Source organism: Sphaeramia orbicularis, chromosome 9 (genome assembly GCF_902148855.1).
Source record: "Sphaeramia orbicularis chromosome 9, fSphaOr1.1, whole genome shotgun sequence".
Classification (NCBI taxonomy): domain Eukaryota; kingdom Metazoa; phylum Chordata; class Actinopteri; order Kurtiformes; family Apogonidae; genus Sphaeramia; species Sphaeramia orbicularis.
In genome coordinates, this window is record NC_043965.1 from 54,609,515 (window position 1) to 54,637,160 (window position 27,646).

A 27,646-nucleotide genomic window follows, 5' to 3' on the forward strand; every position below is an offset into this window, starting at 1 on the left:
AGACTGAGTGTCTTAAACCATCCTGCTCAACATGACGGAGTATAGCAGTAAACACAGCCAGAGCAAAGGACCATGGGAAATCTGAAATTAAATGAAGGACAGTTGGACTGGACATGGATCTGTACGAGCTACCAAAGAACAAGTGGTCCATGAACACTGACATGTGGACACAAATGGAGGATCCAGACCTGATCCAGGGTGGAGGGGATCAGTGCTATTTGGACCTGAAACTAATATACATGGTTTCATCAGGACTGACAACCAGGGTCCAAAACTAGGGCCCAGAACCAGCTGATCCAAAGGGTTCAAAACTAGGGCCCAGAACCAGCTGATCCAAAGGGTCCAAAACTAGGGCCCACAACCAGCTGATCCAAAGGGTCCAAAACTAGGGCCCAGAACCAGCTGATCCAAAGTGCATTTCCAGTAGAGCGTGGACTGACCCCAGTGAATATATGCATGATCTACTGGGACTGAGCAGATTTACTGAGTCCGGTTCAGATCCAGTACTTTATCCAACACAGATACTACTGCTGTGGACCAGCAGGGCACCACTGGATTCTGGGAAATTAGCAGATTTACACCACCTGGCTTAAATTAACACATTATTCTTGTAATATTATGGCTTTATTGTTGGAATATGACGACTTTAATCTCATGAACAAATGACATTTTTGTTAAATTATGAGGTTTTTTTATAACTACGACTTTATTCTCATAAAATTACAGGTTTTATATCGATATTTTATGACTTTATTCTGGTAGTGACCAGTGTTTTTCTTCTCTTCTGTGGTCCTAATACTCCGTCGTAGCTTTCTTCTCCAGTTCCCCCGTATTTGTAAAACTAGGTTGGCCTCAGTTTCAGTTAGTTCACTAATCATATAGGAGCACAAGGTTCAGAATCACAAAATGAAGACAAAAACCATGAAAGATCTGATCATGAAACCAAGAGCTGCACTAAGAAGGAACGTTAGCCAAAACAATAGGTCATTTCAGGTCTGATTGGACCCAAAAATACAGCAGAAATGAATGTTAGCTGACACCAAACAGGATCCACAGATCTAGGTTTGGTTTCCTGGATTTGTGGATCCATCTACTTCTCTTTTCTTTGTCTTTCGGTGTCTGTATAATGATAGCTCCCACTGCTTTAAGAACCTGAAAATACAATTAATCTCACAACAGCTCTGCCCCATTTTTTATTCAATATTGTTCTTCAGTTTAGACAGTATTGAAGCCAACGCTGTCACTCATCTCCCTCTTTCTGCCACTCAGTGGGTGGAACCATGGTGACTTCCGCTAGCGGTGACGTCACGTGCAGACCCTCTATAGCAGGGGTCACCAATCCTGGTCCTCGAGGGCTACTATCCTGCATGTTTTAGATGTATCCCTGTCCCAGCACACCTGACAGTCATTATCAGGCTTCTGCAGAGCCTGATGATAGGCCTATCATTTGAATCAGGTGTGTTGGAAGAGGGATACATCTAAAACATGCAGGATAGTAGCCCTTGAGGACCAGGGTTGGTGACCCCTGCTCTATAGAGACAAACAATCACCGTCACATTGACACCTATGGGCAATTTAGATTAACCCATTAACCTATCAGTGCATGTCTTTGGATAGTGGGAGGAGCCAGAGTACCCTGAGAGAACCAACTCAAGACACGGGGAGAACATGCTAACTCCACACAGAAAGGTCCCACCCCATGGACTGGTGTTGGAATCGAGAACGCGTTCCAGGAAGAGTTTAGGACTTTTCAGCTTCATTGTCCACTTTCAGACATTTGTTCCCAGTGACTTCACGTTGATGAAGTCATTAAAGTCATTGCATTAATAATGACATTTGTACAGAGGAACTGGATCAGGACTGAACAGGTCCGTGTCAACGGTCCATTTTCCCACACCCATGTGACCATAGCCATCTCACCTGGTTATGACACCGCTGTAAGGTGGACACTATATATTTGCATCATCTCACATCACTTCCTGTGTTCTTCTGGTGCTGCATGGTGGCAGTCTCCTGGCTGTGGCTGTCATACTGTTTCAGATATGACGGTTTAAACTGCCGTCTTGGAACTAAACCATTTTCTGCTGCTGTGCCGTACTCCATTGAGATAATGGCTAATTTAGCTAATGCTAGCGGCCTTTAGTTTAATTATTCCAAATGGCGGTATTAGGTAGATCGGTGCAGCATCTGCAGTGATGCGGTCATTGTATCGGTCTGTCGTGGTAAAGAAGGACCTGAGGAGAAAGGTGAAGCTCTCCATTAACGATCAGTCTACGTTCCTACTCTCACCTATGGTCATGAGCTTTGGGTCAGGACCGAAAGGACCAGATCCCAGATACAAGCAGTCGAAATGAGGATAAGAGGAAGAAAATGGATGGATGGATGGATGGATGGATGGATGGATGGATGGGCAGTATTAATTCAACAGGAAAAATATTTGATTTAATTTTAAAGCTGAATTAAAGGCTTAACCTTTCCTGTGTAAAGGACACTCTCATGTATTCATTTTGACTTTCATAAGGTTTTTAATTGTGTGGTTTTTGTGTGTGGCCTTTTGTGGTTCTGGGGTTCTGAACGTAAACTTACTTGAATGAACGTATCGGTTCATTTCAAAGAATTCATCGACTTGATTGTTGCACAACTGTTTATGTGGAATGTTTAATGAATCATTAGCTTTAATGCTAAATCATTTTGATGTTTTTGGAAAGTGTACGTATTTATTTTGGAAATGAAATGTATAGACCTGCATGAAGTTGGCCCCCCCACCCAATGAAAATCTCTGGATAAATAGTCTCATTTGTTTGTGCTTTGTTTGTGCTGGTTTGTGCAGTTAAAAAGTTCGTTTGTCCTGTTATGGTTATCAAGTTATTAACAATTCTTTGAAAGGTCACTCTGAGGTCAGCCAGCCCCCCACTTGCTCCAAATTTAACCAAAATAGGGGTGTTTGTTTGTGCTTTGTTTGTGCTGGTTTGTGCCGTTAAAATTTTCGTTTGTGCTATTATGGTTTTATAGATGTTACAAGATTTATTTTCAACCGATGACATCACGCAGCCCCCCACTTCTACAAAATCAAGCAGAAATGGTTGCATTTGTTTGTGCTTCGTTTGTGCTGGTTAGTGCCATTTAAAGTTTCATTTGTGCTGTTAGCATTAACCCCGGCCCCCTCCGCTCCAAGTTAACTAAAAAAAAAGGTTTCGTCCATGTTCCCCGTTCATTTAAATGCATTAAAAAAAAACGTGAAGCACAAACCAGATTCTAGAGGTCATGTTGTGGACCACACTCGTCTTTTTTCCTCCTGGTTCTGTCTGTTTGGGTGTGTTTTTCAGTCCTCCTCCAGTCAACCAGTCAAGCTCTTGGGATGTCACCCTGAACAAGAACTCCAGGTAAATATTTTTACATGTTTTGCTTATTCTATGACTGTAGAAAACAACTGCAAGGATATGATCCTCATCAGATCAGTTAGCTCTACCAGTATTGTTGTTTAACGTTCAGTTTTCCTTCTACATTTGTGTTGCTGTGCTTTGACAAACTGCTCGGCTACACACGATATTTTTGCTAACAGCTGTTTTAGGTTATTGTGCTAAACAGTAATTATTTGAGTGATTAGTATTAATTGGTTTATAAGGCATTGGTGTTTCAGGTAGCTACAGTGGACAGAATATCAAACCAAATATGAGTATTTTAGGATGCACCTTCAAACAGTGAAGTTACTACCAAAGTGGAATAACTTACATTTCATTTATTACTCATTTAAAATGTATTTATGTTACTTATGACTTTGTAGCTAAATGAATTAGTTTCATTACTTTTAAGTTAGTAATTATTTTCCTTCCCTAAAAACTGATCTTGAACAGATTATTCCTTGTGGAACTAAACACACTTTATGATGGAATATGACTGTGAGATGGTTAATACAATGTGAAATCATTAAAGATATATATATATATATTATTTTTTATTTTGCTAATGGCACAAACTGTGTACAAAGTGTAAAGCTAGTCCTATTTTGTATTTGTATTTATTTATTTAGCACAATACAAACAGTGCAGGGAGGGAACGAAGCCCAAGGGGCTTGTACAGAGTTCCACTCCCATCATCTACTATAAATAGAAAAAAAAAATGTACAAACATATGAAAAAGTCCTAGTCCTAATTGTATTTTGTGCTAATGTGATTCTACTTAATGTGTTTGACCTCATTTAGGTCAGCCCCCCCTTGGAAGACAACTTAGGGTCTGGTGAGCCACCCTAACCCCACCTCCTGGTAGGAGAATGAACTACATCTATTCCCTGCCTCTGACCATCATGTGGTAGGAAAGTCAACTGTTCCCATACTCCCTTGCTTCCACTTTTGCTGCGTTTCCACTACGTGGTACCAACTTGACTCGACTCGGCCTTTTTGGGTTTTCATTACGTGTAAGTACGTGGAATCTGGTACCTGGTACTATTTTTTTTATATCTACTCTGCCAAGGTTCCAAGAGATACTAAAATGTGACGTATAAACACTGCAGATGAGTAACTGGTCAGAGAGTTGTCCCTGCGTCATTGCATCATCAATGTGCGGCGATATGCCATTTTTAAAAAAAAAAAACTGATGTGGAAGTTGACAGTACATATAGCTGTAAGCTAATCCATGATGACAGGCCACAAAACTACACCGTGGTGGGTCCAGGAGGTTCACACATTTCTGTCCTTGGTGGGCGATGAAAAAATTCAGCCAGAGTTTGACAGGACAACACGCAGACGACACAGAAGTTAGGCACTGCGTCGTTATGATGTCCAGGCACTGTAAAGTGGGTAGTATCCTGTCATGGAAACAGTCTCCAGGAATAGGACCTGGTACCCATGTTGAGTGGAGCCGGTTCCACGTAGTGGAAGCACAGCATTTGTGGACCACTGTGTGCTTAAACGTTGGACTGTTCCTTACATGGACATGAACATTGTCGTGTCCTTACTTTGGACACACATCCAAGACTTTCCTTCCCACAAATGGACTTGATTGTTTTGAAAATAGACATTGCACAGGTTTGTTTTTTTGTTTTGTTTTGTTTTGTTTTTTGAATGACTGAGGTTGTCAATTTGTACTTTTGTTTTGGGTTTGATTATTATATTATATAATATATATTGTATTATATAATTATATATTAAATTCATAAACTGCTTAATAACATGACATAATACAAACTATTACATATGATAATACTGGTATTATTCAATATCTGTTCAAATATATGCATTCTTTTTTTTTCTATAAACAAATAACTTATCTTATAACTTATCTTTGTGTATTATTCACACAGTTTTATAGTTCCCTCCAGATCTACTTCTGGTCAAGGCAGGTTTGATTCTGGCACTGGTGGGGACACAAAAGTGCTCCAAGGCAGCACTCCTGAAAGTTGATATTTTTTTGCATTTGCGATCATAATTTCACGTCATGTCGAGCTGATCAAACAAACAGACACTCATAGTCAGAAAAAAAATTCAGTAATTGACGTGTTTATAATGCATATCTGAAAATCTAAAGGGAATACAAGAATTTAATGCATTCTGCAAAGTTATTCTGATGACGAACATATGCATTAATATTGAACCTCAACTGTGAATTTACAGCCTCTACTCCTCTACCTCCTCTTCCTCCTCCTTCTTCTCCTCCTCTGCCTCCTCCTTCTTCTTCTCTTCTACCTCCTCCCTCCTCTCCTCCTCTACCTCCTCCTTCTTCTCCTTCTTCTCCTCCTCTACTTCCTCCTTCTTCTCCTCCTCTTCCTCCTCCTTCTTCTCCTCCTCTGCCTCCTCCTTCTTCTTCTCTTCTACCTCCTCCCTCCTCTCCTCCTCCTCCTCTACCTCCTCCTTCTTCTCCTCCTCTGCCTCCTCCTTCTTCTCCTCCTCTACTTCCTCCTTCTTCTCCTCCTCTACCTCCTCCTTCTTCTTCTTCTCCTCCTCCTCTCTACAGTTTGTCCCCTGAAATAAATATATTGATTCATGACATATGAACACATTCTGGATACACTGATCATACAGTTTGATGGTCCAGTTACTGCCTGAGCAAAAAAGGCTTTTACTTTCCATTATTACATGTAATTTATTCCCCAAAAATATGGATAAAATCACATCTGGAATCACATTTACAATCTGAGGTTTTATTGTATTTTCCCCACTAATTTTCTGTATGTGATTTTTAAACAGTTGCTCCTCCATAGCAATGCATTAAAATAATAAGTAAAGTAACTTTTAAAAATTGTATGTGTTTGGTATTAAATAGAGTCTTTTATTCAGTATCTGTGTTGAGCCTCTACAGTTCTAGACCCTTGAACTAACATACACTTTGACTCCTATAGAAGTGTCTTATGACCAGTTTTCTTTTCTTTGACATCCTTTACATCCTAATTACCGGGCACACACACATACACACACACACACACACACACACACACACACAAACACATGTCCTAATGTACATGTAACTGACTCCACTGATATTCAAATCTGTCGAACTGATGTGACTCAGGCAGAACAAATACAAACATGTTGAAAACTTCCGTTAGCGGTCCAACTAGCAGGTTCCTTTTACAAGTAGATGGACTGACAGCGGGGATGGCCGATCACATGTACGATAGCAAAACCAAAGAGCCAATCGGAGAGCAACATTTACGTTAGAGGTGGGATTTCTAGCAGAGACCGACTGTTAACCCTTTGTGTGCCAGAATCATTGACTAAACACTACGGACAGCGGTTGGATTGATAGTGAGTACACAGTAGTGGATGGATATTGGTAGGGACGGGTCCATAGCGTCCCTACGCAATTCTACACCCCTGCTTCTGGTCATTATTAGTAATTACACGTTACTTACCCCCTGCAGTGGGTCCACCTAGTCTATATACGTTCCATAGTGACCCCTAAACGCCTCCTAAAACCAGCTCCACAGGGAGGAGGTCATCAGTACTCACCAGTCTGAGACCAAAACCAGCAGAGTCCGGTCTGGTCCTGTTTGTGTCAATCAAAGCCGTGTCCAGACGTGTTGACGAAGCTCCACTTCCTGTGGCTGAACGCTGTTTGAAGGCGTCTGTTTGGAGACAAAGCTCTGTGTTGGTCTGCACACACCAGTCCGTCCTGACGCTCAAAGCCTCTGCTCCTCCTCCTGTTTCTGTCTCATGTGTCTGAGACCAAACCAGGACCAGTAAAACCATAAACCAGTCCCAACCTGCAGGACCAGGTCAAAGATCAGCTGATGCAGCTTGATCTGACTTTGTGATATCAGGTGTTTATTGGACCATAAACGTCCCTATCGGCTCTGTCCTCTACAGTCAACAGCACAGATACCAACTGTGGACAGGGACTGGATTTATGGACTTTAGCTTCCACTCATTTCAGTTCCACTTTTCTGTCCATTTCCTCCTGATGGGATTGACAGTGGAGTTTGAAGGTCTGGGAAAGCAGAGCGTCTTGGATCCAGACCTTGTAAACAGTGGGGTCTTGGTCCAGACCTGGATGGTCCAGGGACATGGTTCTCCACATGGTTTTATTCCCCATTAACAGCAGCTTTATGATGTCATTAGATCCAGTCACAGTGTGTGGGCGGGGCCTGTTGTATCTGCTGACATTATTACTCTGGATTTGACCTGAAATGGATCTAAATTCAGACAGAACGTGTTCAAAAACTCACACAACTACACGTCAGTCGTACCGATTTAGATTTTTTGTTGATGAAGTTCATGAATGGACATAAAAGTGATGCAGTGCTGCCCCCTAATGCCTCTACAGTTTACAAGGTTCACCTACATGTGTGAAATCTGGTTCACGTCCATCACCCCAGACAAAAAACTAAACCGGTCACATGACCTCAGTTCAGTGTCTGCCATTTTGGATTTAAAGCTTTTTTTATTTATTTACTTTCATTGTATTTCAACAAACTCAGATTTAGTCAGAATCCTGTGCAGATATCGGGGATCAAAACTTAGTAAAAAGTTCTGCAAACGTCGTTGTCATGGCGATGCTGTGGATTTAGATTTTTTATTGTTCATTTCGATGATTGTCCCCGAAACAGGAGGTTGTTGGACCACAGTGATACTTTGTCCATTCGTCCCTAAATGCATCGTTAGCTGTGTGGTCCGTATGTACTTATCCTTCCAGTTGGTTCAGTTCCTCATCAGACGATCAGATCAAAGTTGTTATCCAGAAAAATCCATCGACCGTTTTATATACAAATACGACTGCGTGTGGAAACATGGATGATAAAATTTTGGTGGTGATCGGGGGTTGGGGGGCAGGGGGGCACTGATCTGCCTTGGCGGAGGTCTGCGCTCTCCGAGTGCTTCTCTAGTTACATCTAAAACTAGAAAAGCTGCAGTCAGTTATTTCCAGCTCTATATGAAATATAGTTATTTCTGATCATGCTGCTGCGTTCATAAATTATAATTTAAAGAATTCAGTCATCCAAACTAGACACTGGGAGTTCAACCCTTCTATCCTAACAGACCATAAATTTACATCTTATTTTAGAGAAGAATTTCAGTCATTTCTGTCTATGAATTCAGCTTCCACCAATAACCCTTGTTGTTATGGGAAACATCTAAAGCAGGGGGGCCCAACCCTGGTCCTCGAGAGCTACTATCCTGCATGTTTTAGATGTATCCCTCTTCCAACACACCTGATTCAAATAATAAGCCTATCATCAAGCTCTGCAGAAGACTGATAACGACTGTCGGGTGGACTGGAAGAGGGAAACATCTAAAACATGCAGGATAGTAGATCTGGAGGACCAGGGTTGGGAACCCCTGATCTAAAGCCTTTTCAAGAGGTTGTATTCTGTTTTGAGAAGTAAAATCACCCTAATTTTTTATTCATAGTTGATTCATGAAAGGGTTAAACTTAGTAACTGAACTGAATCTAGACCCAGAACCAAGAATACAAGTTGAACTGATTTTTATCATGACACACTTCCTGTCTCTCTGTTCCCACAAGCATCATAAGACGCGATAACAGCATCAGCCAATCAGGTAACTGCAAGTTTACATCTCTGACTGTGATCACCATAGCAACCAGGAACCACTGTGGGATGAGTTCAAGTCTTTCCATACTGTGATACGGATCAGAGAAGTGATGAGTGTGGGTCAAACAGCACAGCCATTTGGGAGAGTTGTTGTAGTTGTTGTTGTTGTTGTTGTTGTTGTTTTTGTTGTTTTGTTCCTGATCATCAGCTCAGAGGTCCAAAGGGAGGTTGAATTCAGACACAAGTTCAGCAGGTGAAAGTCCTATCGACTGCATTGACTCCTGGGACTGAGGTCCAACTCATACGGCCCAGAACAACGTGTCCCACAATGCACTGCAGCTAAAGCCCAGGAAACCACAGAAGCAGCGGCGGCGGCAGCCTGTGGACGAGGCTGAAGTCACGTACGCAGTGAAAACGGTGAGAAACAGAAGTGATGAGTGAGATGGAGCGGCTGATTGTCCATTTGTGCATCAGTGGTGGTTTTCCAGAGGTCGAAGGTTCCCATTCTGTCAAAGACACTGATGATGGAACAGGATCTGTGTCTGCGTTAACACTTCAGACCACAGGTGTCAAACATGCGGCCTGGGGGCCAAATCTGGCCCACCAAAGGGTCCAGTCCGGCCCGCCAAAGGGTCCAGTCCGGCCCGCCAAAGGGTCCAGTCCGGCCCGCCAAAGGGTCCAGTCCGGCCCTTGGGATGAATTTGTGAAATGTAGAAATTACACTAAAATATGAACAATCCTTTTAGTTCAGGTTCCACATTCAGACCAATTCAATCTCCAGTGGGCAGGACCAGTGAAATACTATCATAATAACATATAAATAATGACAACTCCAAATTTTTCTGTTTGTAAATGTAAATATTTTCATGTATTTATACTAAAACAAAGTATAATTTTGCAAAAAATGTGAATAACCTGAATAAATAGGAACAACCTGAAATGTCTGAAGAGAAGTAAGCACAATTTTAACAAGATTCTGTCTGTTATTAAATATTTTGTGTGTTTGTAGCTCTACTGTGATCTGTAAGTTTTAATGTACATGTGTAAATGATAAACTGAGGCAGAATAGTGTTGAAATTACACTTATTTTTTCAGTTTGTTCATGTTATTCACATCTTTTGAAAGGATAGTTTATAGATGTACACATTTTCATTGTTTAATTTTACTTTTTTTCTGTGTAAAACATAAAGAAAATTTTGGAGTTGACTGTTTATATATTATTCTGTTATTATTTTACTGGTTCAGCCCACTGCAGATCAAACTTAGCTGAATGTGTTTATTGATCTTAAGCAAGCATTTGACACGATAGACCATTCTATATTATTGTCAAAGTTACCGTCATTTGATGTGAGAGGAATAGTTCTAGATTGGTTAAGGAGCTATTTGAATAACAGAGAATTTGTAGACTATTGTGGCAATACATCTGAACACATGTGGATTGAATGGAATTCCACAAGGTTGGGTGCTGGGACCTAAATTGTTTATCATATATGTTAACAATATTTGTGAAGTGTCAAAGTTATTGAAATTTGTACTGTTTGCAGATGATACCAATTTTTACAGTTCAGGATATGACTTAAAAGCTTTAGTTAATATTATTGAACAAGAAATGGTTAAACTTAAGAGATGGTTTGACGCTTTGACGTTTATGATTTTTGGTAAGAAAAGAAGGGAGGAAAATGTAATAGTGTCTATAGATGGAATTAATATTGAAAGGGTATCTGAACTTGGCTTTTTGGGAGTAATACTGGATGAAGGTCTGACATGGAAATCCCATATTGCATATGTGAGGAAGAAGATGTCTAAGAGTATTTTCATTCTAAATAAGGTAAAGCATTTGTTAGATTACAGGGCAATGCAAACACTGTATTGTGCACTTATATTGCCATATATCAGCTACTGTGTGGAAGCAGGCCTGTAACGGTACACGTACTGAACTGAACCGTTTCAGTACACACCTGTTCGGTTCGGTCCACAGCTGTACCCAAACGGCACAGTATGATGAGAAAAAGAAAAAGGAACGAAAGACATCGTTCAATGTGGAACTTTAAATCCACACAAGTTCCACACAGACATATGGAACTAGCGCACATTGACCCAAAATATGAAATAACAGCTGATAAAAGATAAAAAAAAAAAAAAAACAAATATGATGTCAACCTCAAGGGAACAGACTGAAGACCCTCTACCATCAGTACAGTCCAGTTTGGGATCACTACGGGTTCAGGGGAAAGACAACAACGCAGAAAGAGACGCTGATAAGACAAACGTTATTTACCTTCTATGAACTACGGTAGTTCTAAAACACTTACACTAGCTCTGTCTGTCCGTCTGTCTCTCTCTCATACACACACACACTCACACACACAGTATAACAGAGGAATAGAACCTGGAGTTGTAAAGGTCTGAGTACGAAAACTGAACCCAAATGCAAGACCCAGAGACAGACGTAAAAGTTTACAGTGTTTATTAAACACAAAATTAACTGACAAATCTCTGATAGTGTGAATAAACAGAATCTTGAAGACACAGAGTCCTGGATTCTTCACAGGGTCCGTGAATTGGACCCGAGACGGGACCACACAGCCCGGACCGGAAAAACACGTTGGGAACCCGACTAGGGGAGAGCAGAGGGAAGTCAGTAAACGGACCAGGTCATACACAGGAAGGCAGACGGAAAGGCAACAGGACACAGGGAACAGGGAAGCTCACGTACCAGTAAAACAGGCAAAAACGTCGAACACATGTTGAATCATTGGAGGCAGAAGCACAGACAAAAAGGCAAAAGTCAGAGATGGCAAACCGGGTCAAACACAGGCAGGCAGACAAACAGGACTTAAAAAATGCTGGTAAGTAACACACACAAAGGAGATTACAAACTGGCACAGGACAGGGGAAAACACAGGGCTTATATACACAAGAGGGAGGGAAGACAATGAGACACAGGTGGAACAAATCAGGGCGGGGACAGGTAATCACACAGGTGGGACAAATTAGAAACAGGAAGCAAAGACACCAGACATGACACATGAGGAGAACTTAACAAAATAAAACAGGAAACGACAGACAAGACAGACAAAACCAGACTAACATCTGGGAGCAGATGTGACAGGAGTTGGAAGTTGGAAAGGAGCTGAAAGGATGTAAAGTTTCATTTTTGTTTCACGCCAGCATTAGTTACCTTAGTTATGGACTGAACCCCTACGTATAACACCCCCCCACACACACAAACACCCACACACACACACCACACACACACACACACACACACACCCACAGAGTACACAACGTGGCATAAACAGTTTGTTAGTTGTCCTAAAAATAAATAATGTGGTTCATTTTGTTGCCAGTGTTTCTCTTCAGTTTGTTTCAACAGAATACCAGTTTGTTCTCTTCTTAATGTTGAACTTCATGTGGAATTGTTTTGTTGTTATTTTTCAGCAGAATGTGAACTGACAGAACTGTGATTGGATTTGTGTTGTTTGTTCAAAACTCCATTTCTGGGAAAAAAGTAATACTAATTTATAATATACATTTAGTAATATTTTATCTTCTATTTGATTTATAGCAGCAGAATTATATTATTCCTGTTTTTCTATATTCCATTGTCCCCAAAAATTGGTGGAAAAATGTTCAAAAATTCATAAATGCATTGAAAAAAATTTTGAGGAGTTTTCTTTCTTCCCATACTGAACTGAAAAAAAAAAAAAAAAAAAAACGAACCGTGGCTTTCAAAACCGAAAACGTACCGAACCAAAAATTTTGTGTACCGTTACAGGCCTGTGTGGAAGTTTGGGCTAATACATATAAGAGCAACACAAAGCCGTTGTATCTCCTACAGAAGAGAGCTATCAGGATTATCCATAAAGCAGATGATCAGGAACACACTCATATATTATTTATTAACTCTGGATTATTGAAATGGCAGGAGCCCGTTAAGCTACTGACATTACTTGTTCTGTTCAAGGCCAAAAGTAAAGTACTACCAGCTAAATTACAATAACTGTTTGTCTTCACTTCAGAGAATGAAGAGCATAGAAGGAAAGGCCATTTCAAACACGGACAACTGTGAAGCACGTGTGTGTATCAGTGGTGAGCGTTCTTTATACAAGTGTATAAAGAAAGAACAATGAGATTCTGTGAAGTTATAAGTTTTACATTTTGCATCTTGTGACATATTTATTTCCTTATTTTGGTCTGGTGTAATGCTTTTGCATCATTTCATCAGGTTTATATTTACCTATCTTTTGCACTTTCTGGACATGTAGTTTTGCACTTGGTTTTGGATTCATTTTGTATGATCTTTGGATATATTTAGTTTGGTTGGTCTGACTTTATACAGTATGATTTTATAGCTAGTTGTGCATGGCTAAACATTAAGGCTATTATTGTTTAGAAGGGGGGCAGGAAATATCAGATTTTCTTCATCCTGCTCCTTTCCGAGCATGGGTGTGTACATGTTCACTTGATGATTATTGAATGTTTGCTGATGAAATGCACAACCATGAACGAAATAAATGAAATGAAAAAATAAAATGAGCTAAAATGAGTTTGACAGCCCTGCTCTAGACCATCTCACACACATTCACCATGAACTCCTGAACACACACAGGAGTCATTCTCAAACACTCATGGATGCTTCTGCTTTATGAACATGTTGTACAATGAGCCTGCGTTAAATGGACCCACGTCCAATATCTGTTTTCTCCACTGAACCCTCCGCTGCTCAGACACTCATCCATGCTTTCATCACTTCCACATTTGATTATTGCAACAGCATTCTTTATGGCCTTCCTCCCACTCAAGGTTATTATCGTTAACTAACAGTAACGAAATGACGAAAACTAGAACTGAAAAAACATTTCGTTAACTGAAATAAATAAAAACTATAATTAAAAGAAAAAAAACGATAACTAACTGAAACTGTAATGCGTGTTAACAAAACTAACTAAAACGGATAAAAATTATGGATAAAATTCCCTTAATTTTCATCTTTGAAATAGATTTATTTCGCTCTAGCAATTTTAGCTAGCAGCACCATACGACACTTTTTGCTCCGTCACTTGTGTTCACTTGTGGTTTCCAGTCGTCTTCTGGTCCCCACTCTACCTGGAAACATGGAGACTAAAGCAGCAGAGTCCTGTCTGGGATTTATTTGAATATGACGACAGAGAAGAAGAGAAAAGAGACCACTAAACTAAAATTAATACTAAAACTAAGCATTTAGAAAAAAACGAAAACTAATAAAAAACTAGCAAACCTGCTCTAAAAACTACTTAAAAGTAACTGAATTAGAGGAAAAAAAAGTCCAAATTAAATAAAACTAAACTAGAATGAAAAATCCAAAACTACTAGAACCTTGCTTCCACTGCCCTCCAAAAATCGCAGTATGTTCAGAACTCAGCTGTCCGGTTACTCCCCCCCTCCTGCTCCACAGATCACATCACTCCCATCCTCCGTCAGCTTCACCGCCTCCTCGTTCACCAGCACAGTACCTTCCACATCCTCCTCATCACCTCCAACGCCCTACACAACCTCCCCCCCTCGTACCTGACTGATCTACTGCACCACCACTCCCCCGCTCGCCGCCTTCGCTCCGCTGATGCTAACCTTCTCAGCCCCGTCACCCAGACTCAGTTCCGTACCCTGGGTGTCAGAGCTTCTGCCATGGCCGCCCCAACCCTCTGGAACTGCCACACACTCAGCTCATTCCAAAGCCCACTCACATCTCACCTCTTCAGATCAGCAGATGAAAACTGACCGCCTGTTCCACCTTGTAACGACGGGTCGCTGTTATGTCCGTTGTTAATTAGTCTGTGTATTGAATGACTGTGGCAGTAAAGGTTAATTCACATATCACAGAAATATACACACAGTGTTTGAAACGGAGATATTTATTGAAAAGGATTTGTATTGGAATGCTGTGGCGGGGTGGGTCCGGTGAGGGGATGGCGAGCGCCCTCTTCACCGTTCCTGCGCATATCACAAAGATGGCGCATATTAATTGTCAAATGTATATAGTGGTTGTGATATTGCGTATAAAGTTCAACGTACCAGTATTATTTCAAAAATACTGTGGGAAATGGGTTTCAGACGCCAACTTACCGCACTTTCTTATGTGTGCTTCTGTTTTCGACATGGTGTCCGGCCAAAAGAATCCCCCGGGGGCTTGGGCCCTATTTAAAGGTTCCGGGAGGGTGAGCACACACGGGAGGTTGAAGGAGGCGTGTTTGGTGTTGGGTAAAATGTAAATATGTATATGTGTGTTTTGTACAGTGTTGTTTTGGGTATTTGGTTTGTATTAATATTTGTAAATAATGTATGTTGGGAGTTTGTGGTGTTTTTTAAAGGTAAAAAGAAACTGTGTACTTAGTGTGTATATTGTGTCTCTCCTGTGGTAAATGGTGTATCCTGGTCACGTGCACAGTGCACTTTTGTAAATATTTGGGCCAATAGCGTCTGTAGGTTGATGGTGAAGGTCGTGTTTTTTTGAGTCACTGGAGAAAATAAATAAAAAACAAGTATTTTTGGCTACAACACCTGGTGTAATGGGACTAGTACGAAGGCTGAACCCAAATGCAAGACCAGAATGCAGATGACCAATTGAGAGTGTTTATTAAACACAATCACAGTAGTAAAAACACAGCACAAAATAGTTAACACGTCTGTGAAGGCGTGTGATTCTGGACTCTTCGTCCGGGCTGTGAACGGGGAATATGGATGGTCAGCACGGCCGAGCCGGAGGATTCCCGTCAACACCCCGACTAGGGCAAAACAGAGGATAGTCAAAAAACAAGCCAGGTCATACACAGGAGGGCAATTCAGGAGGCAACGGGACATGAGGGAAAGGCTACTCACGGTCAGGGTCCAGGCGAGGGTCGAAACACAAGGTAACACGTTGGAGGCTGAGGTAATCAGGGAATAGGCAGAATCAGAAGTCGAAGTACGAACCAGGTCAGAACCAGACGAGCAGGCAGACAAGGAACAGGCAGGATCGGTGGTCGGAAGGCAAAACGGGTCAAGAACGGGCAGACAGACTGACAGGTATCCAAAAACGCTGGTAAGTGAGCACACAAAGGTAGAACACAAACTGGCAAAGGAACAGGGGAAAACACAGGGTTTAAATACACAAGAGGGCGGGAAGACAATTGGACACAGGTGGAGATAATCAGGGAGGAGTCAGGTAATCAGGAGCAGGTGAAACAATCAAGGAGGGGAAGTAAAAACACCAGACATGACACAAGAGGGAAACTTAACAAAATAAAACAGGAAAAGACAGAGAAAACAGAAAAGACAGACACAGTCTGGGAGCAGACATGACAGTACCCCCCCCTCTAGGGGACGGCACCGGACGGCCCAGGAACCTCCGGGTGGTGGCGATGAAAGTCCCGGATCAGGTCCGGGTCCAGGATGTAAGAGGCGGGCACCCAGGAACGCTCTTCAGGGCCGTATCCTTCCCAATCCACCAAGTATTGAAATCCTCTTCCCCGGCGACGGGCCGCTAGGAGCCGGCGAACAGTGTAGGCTGGGCCTCCATCAATGATCCGGGGTGGCGGTGGTGGCTGGGTGGGAGGGACTAACCGGCTCTCCTTAGCCGGTTTAACTTGACTCACGTGGAAGGTTGGGTGTATCCTCATGGTCCTAGGTAGCTTCAGGCGAACAGAGACAGGATTAATAATTTTTGAGATAGGAAATGGGCCCACGAACCTGGGTGCCAATTTGCGGCTCTCCACCCTCAAGGGAAGATGACGGGTTGACAGCCACACACGTTGGTCGCGCTGGTAGACCGGGGCTGGAGTCCTGTGCCGGTCCGCAGCTGCCTTGTAGACCCCCGAGGCCTTCAACAGAGCTTGTCTGGCGCGAATCCAGGTCCTTTTGCATCTCCTTATCAAGGCCAGAGCTGAGGGGACGCTGACATCCTTCTCTAGGGCCGGGAACAGAGGAGGTTGATAACCACAAACTACATGAAAAGGAGACAGACCAGAAGAAGCACAGGGTAGCGAATTGTGGGCGTATTCGACCCAGATCAGCTGGCGGCTCCAGGAAGCAGGGTTGTGGGAGGCCAAAACTCTAAGACCGGCCTCCAGCACCTGATTGAGCCGCTCCGTCTGACCATTGGACTGTGGGTGATAGCCCGAGGACAGACTAACAGACGCCCCAATAAGGGAACAAAAAGCACGCCAAAAACGTGCAACAAACTGAGGACCTCTGTCCGAAACAATGTCTCTGGGAAAACCATGTAATCGACAGACATGATATAACATGGCCTCTGCTGTCTCCTTAGCAGAGGGGAGCTTAGGTAGTGGGACAAAGTGAGCCATCTTGGAAAAACGGTCAACAATGGTCAACACAGTGGTATTTCCATCTGACGGGGGCAGCCCCGTCACAAAGTCTAGTGACACATTAGACCAGGGTCTACTGGGAACAGGTAGAGGGTGTAATTGACCAACCGGAGGTTTATTGGAGGTCTTACACGCAGCACAGACAGGACAGGCAGCGACATACTCCGCCACTTCTTTCTCCAAAGCGGGCCACCAGAAGCGCTGTTTAATAACGAATGCAGTCCGCTGGACTCCCGGGTGACATGTCAGCCTGGATGTGTGAGCCCAGTGGATGACCTGTGGGCGGAGGTGATCAGGAACAAACAGGCGGTCTGGCGGAACGCCAGCCGGGATGTCACAATCACGTAATGCATTAATAACAGATTTCTCAATCTCCCACTGTACCGCCCCCACCACACAGTTCTCAGGGAGGATAGGTCCTGGTTCAGAATCTGAATTGACGGGCATAAAGAGTCTGGACAGAGCGTCAGGTTTCACATTTTTGGAACCAGGCCGATAAGACAGTGAAAAATTGAATCGTGTGAAGAACAGAGCCCACCTGGCCTGACGGGAGTTGAGTCTCTTTGCAGAACGCAGATACTCTAGGTTCTTGTGATCCGTCCAGATCATGAATGGTATTTCGGTTCCCTCCAGCCAGTGGCGCCATTCCTCCAGGGCCACCTTGATGGCTAGCAACTCCCTGTTGCCGATGTCATAGTTACTTTCCGCTTTGGACAGTCTCCTGGAGAGGAAAGCGCACGGGTGAAGCCTGTTGTCCTTTGGAGAGCGTTGGGAAATGACTGCCCCGACCCCCAGATCAGAGGCGTCCACCTCCACGACGAACTGACGAGCTGGATCCGGAACCGACAGAATGGGGGCCGAGGTGAACGCCCTTTTCAGCTTCACAAACGCTGCGTCTGCTTCGGGGTTCCATCTGAAAACGGACTTGGGAGAGGTTAGAACATGCAAAGGGGCAGCCACACTGCTGAACCCCCTAATGAACTTCCTGTAGAAGTTAGCGAATCCAAGGAATCTCTGGACATCCTTACGACTGGTGGGCGTGGGCCAATCCCTGACAGCACTGACCTTGTCTGGGTCCATCTGGACACTCCCCTCTGCGATGATAAAACCCAGAAAGGAAACAGATGGGCGGTGAAACTCACACTTCTCAGCTTTTACAAACAGTTGGTTTTGGAGAAGTCTTTGGAGCACCTGGCGGACATGCTGGACATGTGACTCCTCATCCGGGGAAAAAATAAGAATATCATCCAGATACACAAATACAAAAACATTGAGCATGTCACGTAACACGTCATTGACTAAAGCTTGGAAAACAGCGGGGGCATTAGTGAGACCAAACGGCATCACTAAGTACTCATAGTGTCCACTTGGGGTGTTAAAGGCAGTCTTCCACTCGTCCCCTTCTCTGATTCTCACCAAGTGATATGCGTTACGGAGGTCTAACTTGGTGAATACTTTGGCCCCGTGTAATAGTTCGAATGCTGAAGACATGAGGGGTAATGGATATCTATTACGGATGGTAATGTCATTAAGGCCACGATAGTCAATACAGGGGCGTAGCGTCTTATCCTTCTTGTCGACGAAGAAAAACCCTGCCCCAGCTGGAGATGAGGATGGTCGAATCAGGCCGGCCGCCAGGGACTCATCAATATACTTTTTCATTGCGGCCGTCTCTGGGCCAGACAGAGAATACAGCCTCCCCTTAGGGGGGCAGGTACCAGGACGCAAATCAATAGCACAGTCATACGGTCTGTGAGGGGGTAGCGCAGTAGCGCGTGACTTATTAAATACCTCCTTAAGGTCGTGATAACACTCAGGTACCTTACTAAGAGCAGGGAACACCGTCTCCTGCTCCTCCGGAGAGATGACAGGTGCCACAGTGACCTGAACTGGCTTGGACGGAGGATCAGGATTCCGGACCCCCTCACAACAGGAACCACACCCCTCTCCCCAAGCTTGGACCTCCCCCGTTTGCCAGTTAATACAGGGGTTATGGAAAGATAGCCAGGGGTGACCTAATATAAGAGGGTGAGAGTCAGAACGATAAACATGAAAACTGATTTCCTCAGAGTGACCATCTTTGAACCGGACAGTAACTGGTTGAGTCCGTTGAGTAACTCTACAGATAATGTGATTGTCTAAAGCCCTCGCCTCCAGGGGCTTCAGAACCGGGAGCAGACTGAGGTGGAGCTGCTTAGCTAATTCTTCATCCATCAGATTAGCGTCTGACCCGGAGTCTATCAGGACTGGAAGCTGCAGAGACACAGAACTAGAGCATACACAGACCAAGGGCTGAACACGAGAGGCGCTGGACACACAGAACGTTCTGCTCAAAAGAGAGTCCTCACCTGCCATCGTTCTAGGTTTCACTGGGCAGTTGCTGACTCGGTGCCCCTCCTGACCACAGTAAAGACACAGACCAGCCACCAGACGGCGTTGACGTTCCTCTGCCGACAGACGAGTCCGACCCACTTGCATCGGTTCCACTTTCGAACCCCCGCTGGACTCAGGTACTGGGTGAGGGGGTTCTGAGTGGGGCTTACTCACGGAGGGCTGGCGGTTCCATGATGGTTCTGGCTGCCAAAACACCGACTGGTCAGTAACCCAAATAGCAGCCTCGATGACATCATCCAGTGAATGGAGTTCCTGCCGGAGCGCCATCTCACGACCAACGGTGCGGTTGAGACCGCTCTGGAACGCAGAGATCAAAGACTTCTCGTTCCATTCAGATTCTGCTGCTAGAGAACGAAACTCACTGACATACTGCCTAATGGGGCGATCTCCCTGCCTCAGCCTCATGAGTCTTTGACCGGCCTGTGGTCCACGGATAGGATGGTCATATATCCTTTTTAGCTCAGCCATCAAACCCGAGGCTGACTGAGTGATGGGAGACCCTTGTTCATAGGCTGCGTTGAACAGGCTTAAAGGAGGGCCTTCCAACAGACTAGCAATATATGCAACCTTAGCTAACTCATTAGCAAAACGGCGGGGCTGGGAATCAAAAATGAGCTGGAGTTGTGTACAAAAATTACGGCAAGTATCAGGGTTACCTGTGTACTTAGATGGAGGTGGGATGTTGGGTTCCTCCAAGGTTTTAACGGGTGAGACAGAGTTAATATTCTCGACTGGCGGGACCGGAGCAGAAGCCTGGTTACCAGAATACTGGGAAAACTGAACGGACAGCTGAGTCATCTTATCCATTAGGGAGTGCAAAATCTGTTCATGTCCCCCTAAGCGTTGCCCCTGGGACCGAACTGCCTCCCGGACCTGGTCTAGGTCTGCTGGGTTCATCTTATTGGCCAGTTTGTACTGTAATGGGACTAGTACGAAGGCTGAACCCAAATGCAAGACCAGAATGCAGATGACCAATTGAGAGTGTTTATTAAACACAATCACAGTAGTAAAAACACAGCACAAAATAGTTAACACGTCTGTGAAGGCGTGTGATTCTGGACTCTTCGTCCGGGCTGTGAACGGGGAATATGGATGGTCAGCACGGCCGAGCCGGAGGATTCCCGTCAACACCCCGACTAGGGCAAAACAGAGGATAGTCAAAAAACAAGCCAGGTCATACACAGGAGGGCAATTCAGGAGGCAACGGGACATGAGGGAAAGGCTACTCACGGTCAGGGTCCAGGCGAGGGTCGAAACACAAGGTAACACGTTGGAGGCTGAGGTAATCAGGGAATAGGCAGAATCAGAAGTCGAAGTACGAACCAGGTCAGAACCAGACGAGCAGGCAGACAAGGAACAGGCAGGATCGGTGGTCGGAAGGCAAAACGGGTCAAGAACGGGCAGACAGACTGACAGGTATCCAAAAACGCTGGTAAGTGAGCACACAAAGGTAGAACACAAACTGGCAAAGGAACAGGGGAAAACACAGGGTTTAAATACACAAGAGGGCGGGAAGACAATTGGACACAGGTGGAGATAATCAGGGAGGAGTCAGGTAATCAGGAGCAGGTGAAACAATCAAGGAGGGGAAGTAAAAACACCAGACATGACACAAGAGGGAAACTTAACAAAATAAAACAGGAAAAGACAGAGAAAACAGAAAAGACAGACACAGTCTGGGAGCAGACATGACACCTGGGTCCAAGCTCCTTTTTGAACGCGCCCTGACCACTCCAGCTATTACACACCTCATCCACCTTCTCTCATGGGTTTTCTTTTCCGTATCTGTCTCGACCTTTTTGCTTGAGTGTTTGTTCTTTGTTTGTCCTTTTGTACTCACTCTGTGTCTGTTTTACCTGTTTGCTGTGTCTTCGTCCCTTGGCTTTTTATTGTAAAGCGTCTTTGAGTGGCACTTAGAAAAGCGCTATATAAAACTAATGTATTATTTTTACCTCCACCAAGGAGGTTCTGTTTTTGCTGGAGTTGGTTTGTCTTCACACCTAAAAAAAAGTCCGGACTTTCTGGGGAAAGGAATTCTGGTCTGTTTTAAACGGACCAAAGGCAGTAGGTGTGACTCCACCCATACACTGACTGAAGACCTGTGGGTTATGTGTGGATCTGGTCCACCCTGGACCGCATGTTTGGATGGGAGGAACATGTGTGTGCTTCTGTTCACAGTAACTATAGTATGAATCAGACAGATTTAGTCTGGTCCAGGTCTGGTCCACACTGACTGGCCTGTACAGCAGATCTGGTCCAGTTCTGGTCCAGTTCTGGTCCACACTGACTGCTCCTATCGTCTGCTCACATCACACTGATTCACACTGAAATCAACTGGAAACCACTGGTCTGTAAACATCTTGGTCATGGACGTCGTTAGGACTTGAAAATTACATTTGCTATGGGGGGGTTGTAAGACCAGGGGGAAGGGTGTAGGGGGCCGTATATGCAATGGGAGGCTATTGTGACGTACATGGGATGTGAGGCTATTGTGACACTGACCACTTTCAGATGATGGAGATCAGTTACAGTATGACGCATTCTCCAAAACACCAGAAAAGTCACCAGTAGCATCAGAAAAAGACACTAGATTTGTGGCGAGTCGCTTTTAAAAAAAACAGAAAGAAAGTGCCCCCCCCCCAAGTTCTGTAATATCTCTCTCTCTCTCTGTAACGGTGCACTTGTTGGTACTGAACCATTTGGGTTCTCTCTCTCTCTCTCTCTCTCTCTCTCTCTCTCTCTCTCTCTCTCTCTCTCTCTCTCTCTCTCTCTCTCGCTCTCTCTCTCTCTCTCTCTCTCTCTCTCTCTCTCTCTCTCTCTCTCTCTCTCTCTCTCTCTCTCTCTCTCTCTCTCTCTCTCTCTCTCTCTCTGTCTCTCTCTCTCTCTCTCTCTCTCTCTCTCTCTCTCTCTCTCTCTCTCTCTCTCTCTCTCTCTGTAACGGTGCACTTGTTGGATGCCCATGATCTGGGGGATTGTTTAACCCAGGGCTCTCAAACTCATGTTCTTTCAACTTCCACATTCAGCCTGATTTGATCTCCAGTGGGCCAGTAAAATAATAACAGAATAACCTATAAATGACAACTACAAATTTTTGTCTTGGTTTTATTGCAAAAAAACCCCATTAAATTATGAAAATACTTACTTTTCTAAACTATTCAAACAAAAAACATGTGAATAACCTGAAAAAACTGAAAAATAAGAAAAATAAGTGCAATTTTAACAATATTCTGCCTCCACTTCTCATTAGTCCATGTGCATTATGGATCAGATCTACAAAGACTCAAAACACTGAGGAACAGGCAGAAAAGAGTTCAAATTGGGCTGAATTTTCTTTAGACATTTCAGGTTCATATTTGTTCAGTTTAGTCACATTTTATTGTTACAGGATAGTTTGGAAATGTAAATATTTTCATAATTTAATGTTATTTTTTGCACTAAAACAAAGACAAAAAATTTGAAGTTGTCATTATTTATAGGCATAATGTAATTTTTTTTTTTTTTTTTCACATCAAACCCAGTAGAAAATCTGCAGTCATTCTTTTTTGTTGGTTATTCTGCTGTTATTATTTGACTGTAGATCATATTGGTCTGTTTGTGGAACCTGAACTAAAATGAGTTCCACAGCCTTGACTATGGAATTTTTGCACTTTGTAAATTCATCCCAGGGGCCGGATTGGAACCTTTGGCGGGACGCATTTGGCCCCCGGGACACATGTTTGAAACCTGTGGTTTAAAGTGACTGCTCATTGCTCCTTTGGTTTCATTGGTTTCCCTGGTGTCGAACACAGGTTGGTTGACATTTACAGACTCCACATTTAGTGGATTAGACTGTGATTGGACAACAGAAGAGTTCAAAGCTGCTGCTGCTGCTGTCGGTGCTTCGTCCTGCTGCTTGATTCCTTTGGAACTCACTTTAAAGTGTCAGTGACTGGTTGTGGTGTTCGAGCTGCGTCACATTCATCAGGACAGTTTTTGGGTTGAACTCTGAACACGTCTGATGTGATGAAATGTTCGAGGTCGACTGTGACACAGAGCAGCGGAAACATCGATGAGAAGATAAGAACGAAGGAGGACGACACTGGAGTCCTGATCAAAGACAGAGACAGTGAAGACGCCGACTCTGACAAGAGAAGACCACCTGATTGGACATGGACCACAGCATCTACATCCTGGTGTTCCTGTCCATGAACCTTCCAGGTAGGAACTGGATGGATGAGACTGAAGTCTGGGACACAAACAGAGAGTGTGTGTGTGTGTGTGTGTGTGTGTGTGTGTGTGTGTGTGTGTGTGTGTGTGTGTGTGTGTGTGTGCATGTGCGTGTGTGTGTGTGTGCTTGGATGGACAACAGGCTTTGAATGCACCCCACTGTGGACACACTGATGCATTCCAGCGTCTCCACTGGACACAGTGGGACTGCTGTTGGTCATCCAGTCTGTTCCATGTGTTTGTCCCATTAGACAGAATGATGATGGGATGTCGTGTTGAGCACTGATGAACCCCGGCAGCTCATGTTTGGATGTGGGATGTTTAATGGTGACTGTGCTTTATTGATGCCTGTTCAGCATTTGTCAGTGTTTGATTGGATGTTTGGTTTGTGTTTGTCTTCCAGTTACTGTTACAGTTCTAATACAGTTGTGTTTGTTGGATGTAGACTCAGTGAAAAGTACCGGTGTTTGGTACCTGATCACTGGTTCGGACCTGTTACGTGCACCGCACCTACACTCCGGCCCCGTTCTCTGTCATTAACTATTGCAGGGCTGTCATCCTCATTTTAGTTCAGTTCCACATTCAGCTAAATTTGATCTGCAGTGGGCCGAACCAGTAAAATTATAACATAATAATATATAAATAATGTCAACTCCAAACTTTTCTCTGTTTTACAGTGAAAAAAGTAAAATTTCATTATGAAAAACGAGTAAAAAGGGCACTTGTAGGCAGAGGATCAAAGCGGCAGAGGCTCATTTCATTTCATTTATTAAGATCCCCATTAGCAACTGATGATTCAGTTGCTATTCTTCCTGGGGTCTCCTCTACATTACATTACAATTTTAAATTTTTACATTAATCTTACACCATTCACGCCCACACACACACACACACACACACACACGCAAACAGGACATATACAACAGCCCAATGCAATTAAAATAAATAAACAAACAAAATAAGTACTATACATTCGTACTCCTTCACCAGATAATAGCTGTCTGATACAAATGGGACGAACAAAATAAATGCTATACATTTGTACTCCTGCACCAAACAATAGCTTTCTGATACAAATCATGAAACATCTTTCAATATTAGCAATACTCATTCCATTTCATGCCTGTTGTGTAAACAAAAAAAGTTTTAATTTCTTTTGAAAACATTTTCTATTATTTTCCAACAACACAAACCCTGGTGTCCATTCCATGTAACCATGGCCTGATAAAAAACAGTTTGCTGTAACTGATTTGTTCTGCCTAAAGGCAGAGCACACTGTGGCTCACTGGTTTGTCTTGTATGATAATTATGTTGATCAGCAAAAAATGACAGTTTTCTGTGAATAATTTCTGGAGTTTGTGTTGCGATAATGTTACGAATAAATGATAATAAATAATATTTCAATCTAGATTTTACAGTTAACCATGTCAAACTGTTGTGTATTGTGGTTATATTAGTTCTGGTCTGATCATGTCATGGGCGTATGCGCACGCAGCAACTGGCAGCAAGTGAGAGTTTTGGCGTTTTGGCGTCCTGTGTTTGTCTTTTTTAAGTGTTTTTATGTGCTCTTGTGTTTTTATTTTTTGGTCGAGTGACGGTTTTTTAAGGTGCTCTAAGTTCCACTAACGTTGAGATAATGCCATGGATTCCTTTTACTTTATCATGTTTGGACTTTTACTTTGCTGGTTTGTTACCCCCGAGGTGAGTGGGGCTGTGAGCCAGCTGAGGACTGTTTACACCCGGGAGGAGCTGATACAGCTGAACTTATCAGATGGTGGTACAGACCTCACCCCACGGTTACCTGATTTTATATTGAAAGATTTTAACAGAACGAGGGACAAGAGGAGGAGAAAAAGAGGGAGACACGGAGGAGTCAAAGTACGCCTGAGGAGACAACAGCTCAGCCGGACCCCTCTGCCCTCTGTCATCCTGGGAAACGTCCGCTCCCTGAGGAACAAGATGGACCAACTCCAGGGGAACTGCAGGTTCCAGAAGGACTTCAGGGACTGCGGTGTGATGGCCTTCACTGAGATGTGGCTGACGGAGCAGGACCAGGACGCCGACCTATCAGTCGATGGATTTGGAGCTCCATTTCATTTGGATGGAGACTCGGAGGTAACGGGGAAGACCCAGGGAGGTGGAGTGTGTTTGTACGTCAACAAACGGTACTGTAGCGCTGTGACTGTCAGAGAGAGGATCTGCACACCAGACGTAGAACTTTTATCAGTCTCACTGCGCCCATTCTACCTCCCCCGTGAGTTACCCCAACTTTTTATCACTACAGTCTACATTCACCCGAGGGCTCACCCCGCCTCTGCCTGCAGCACCATCACAGAGGCAGTGCAGAGGCTGCAGTCCCTCTCCCCCGACGTCCCGAACTTTATAATGGGTGATTTTAACCATGTCTGTCTGAAAATAACCCTGAAAAACTTTTACCAGTATGTATCCTGTTTTACCAGACGGGATAAAACATTGGATCTGTGTTATGGGTTGGTGAGGGATGCTTATAAATCCCTCCCTCTTCCTCCTTTGGGATCTCCTGCCCACCTATAAGACTGTTTTAAAACGAGAGAAAATAAGGACTAAGGACATTGAGATGTGGTCAGAGGAATCTGTGCTCTCCCTGCAGGAATGTTTTAAATGATTGGGACCTTTTTATTTGGTCTTGTGGGTATGATCTGGACACTCTGGTGGATATCACCAGCTCTTATGTTGTTTTCTGTAAAGACATGATTATATCTCGTAAGTGTGTTAAAGTGTACCCTAACAACACCCATGGGTCACAAAAAATGTTAAAACCTGTCTGAGGAGCAAGAAATTGGCTTTCAAAGAAGGGGCTGTCTCTGACCTTCAGTCAGCCACCAGAGAACTGAAAATTGAGATTTTGAAAGCAAAACAACACTATTAAACCGCTCTTGAGAATAAGATGGCTGCAAACAATCTTGGCTCTGCCTGGACCTGTATGAAAACCATCGTAGGCCTTCAAAACCCACAGAGCAGCAGGCAAACCATTTTAGACGGTTTTAATTCAGACAGAGATTTTGCAAATGCTCTTAACAGTTTTTATGTTCGTTTTAATTCTTTTGATTTTAGTAAAGACATTTTAGAGCTGAAACAGGACCTGAAGGACAGTCAGCACCCTACCATTGAACTGAACGATGTCAGAAAGGCCTTCAGTTCTGTGAAGACGAACAAGAGCCAGGGTCCTGACAACATCAGTGGTTGTCTTATCAAATCCTGTGCTGAGGAACTCAGTCCTGTATTTCAGTTTATTTTTAATAAATCCTTGCAGACACAGCATGTGCCCACTCCCTGGGAGGATGCTGTCGTGGTCCCTGTCCCTAAAGCCAGCCGTCCAAAAACTTTGAATGACTTTAGGCCTGTCGCTCTCACCTCAGTAGTTATGAAAGTTTTTGAGAAACTGGTTAAGACTGTGATTTTAAAGGAGACTGAACATGAGCTGGATCCTATGCAGTTTGCATACAGGCCCAACAGAGGAGTGGAAGACACCACACTGAGTCTTTAAACATGATTTTTAAACATGTGGAGGGTAAAGGGGCATCTGCAAGGCTTTTATTCATAGACTTCTCCTCCGCTTTTAATACAATCCAGCCCCACATTTTAATTAAAAGGCTTTTAGAACAGTTTAAGATCAGTAAAAACCTGATGGGCTGGATTTTAGATTTTTTAACAGACAGGTCCCAAAGAGTGAGGACGA

General features: G+C 43.6%; 1 long non-coding RNA gene across 1 annotated transcript; it reads left to right on the top strand.

The window, feature by feature from the left end:
- The first annotated feature begins 10,654 nt into the window (after window positions 1-10,654).
- On the top strand, window positions 10,655-25,801 carry LOC115425673 (uncharacterized). Its single transcript, XR_003936260.1, has 3 exons — window positions 10,655-10,903; window positions 12,102-12,107; window positions 25,791-25,801. It is a non-coding gene; the product is annotated as an uncharacterized LOC115425673 (long non-coding RNA).
- The last annotated feature ends 1,845 nt before the right edge of the window (window positions 25,802-27,646 follow it).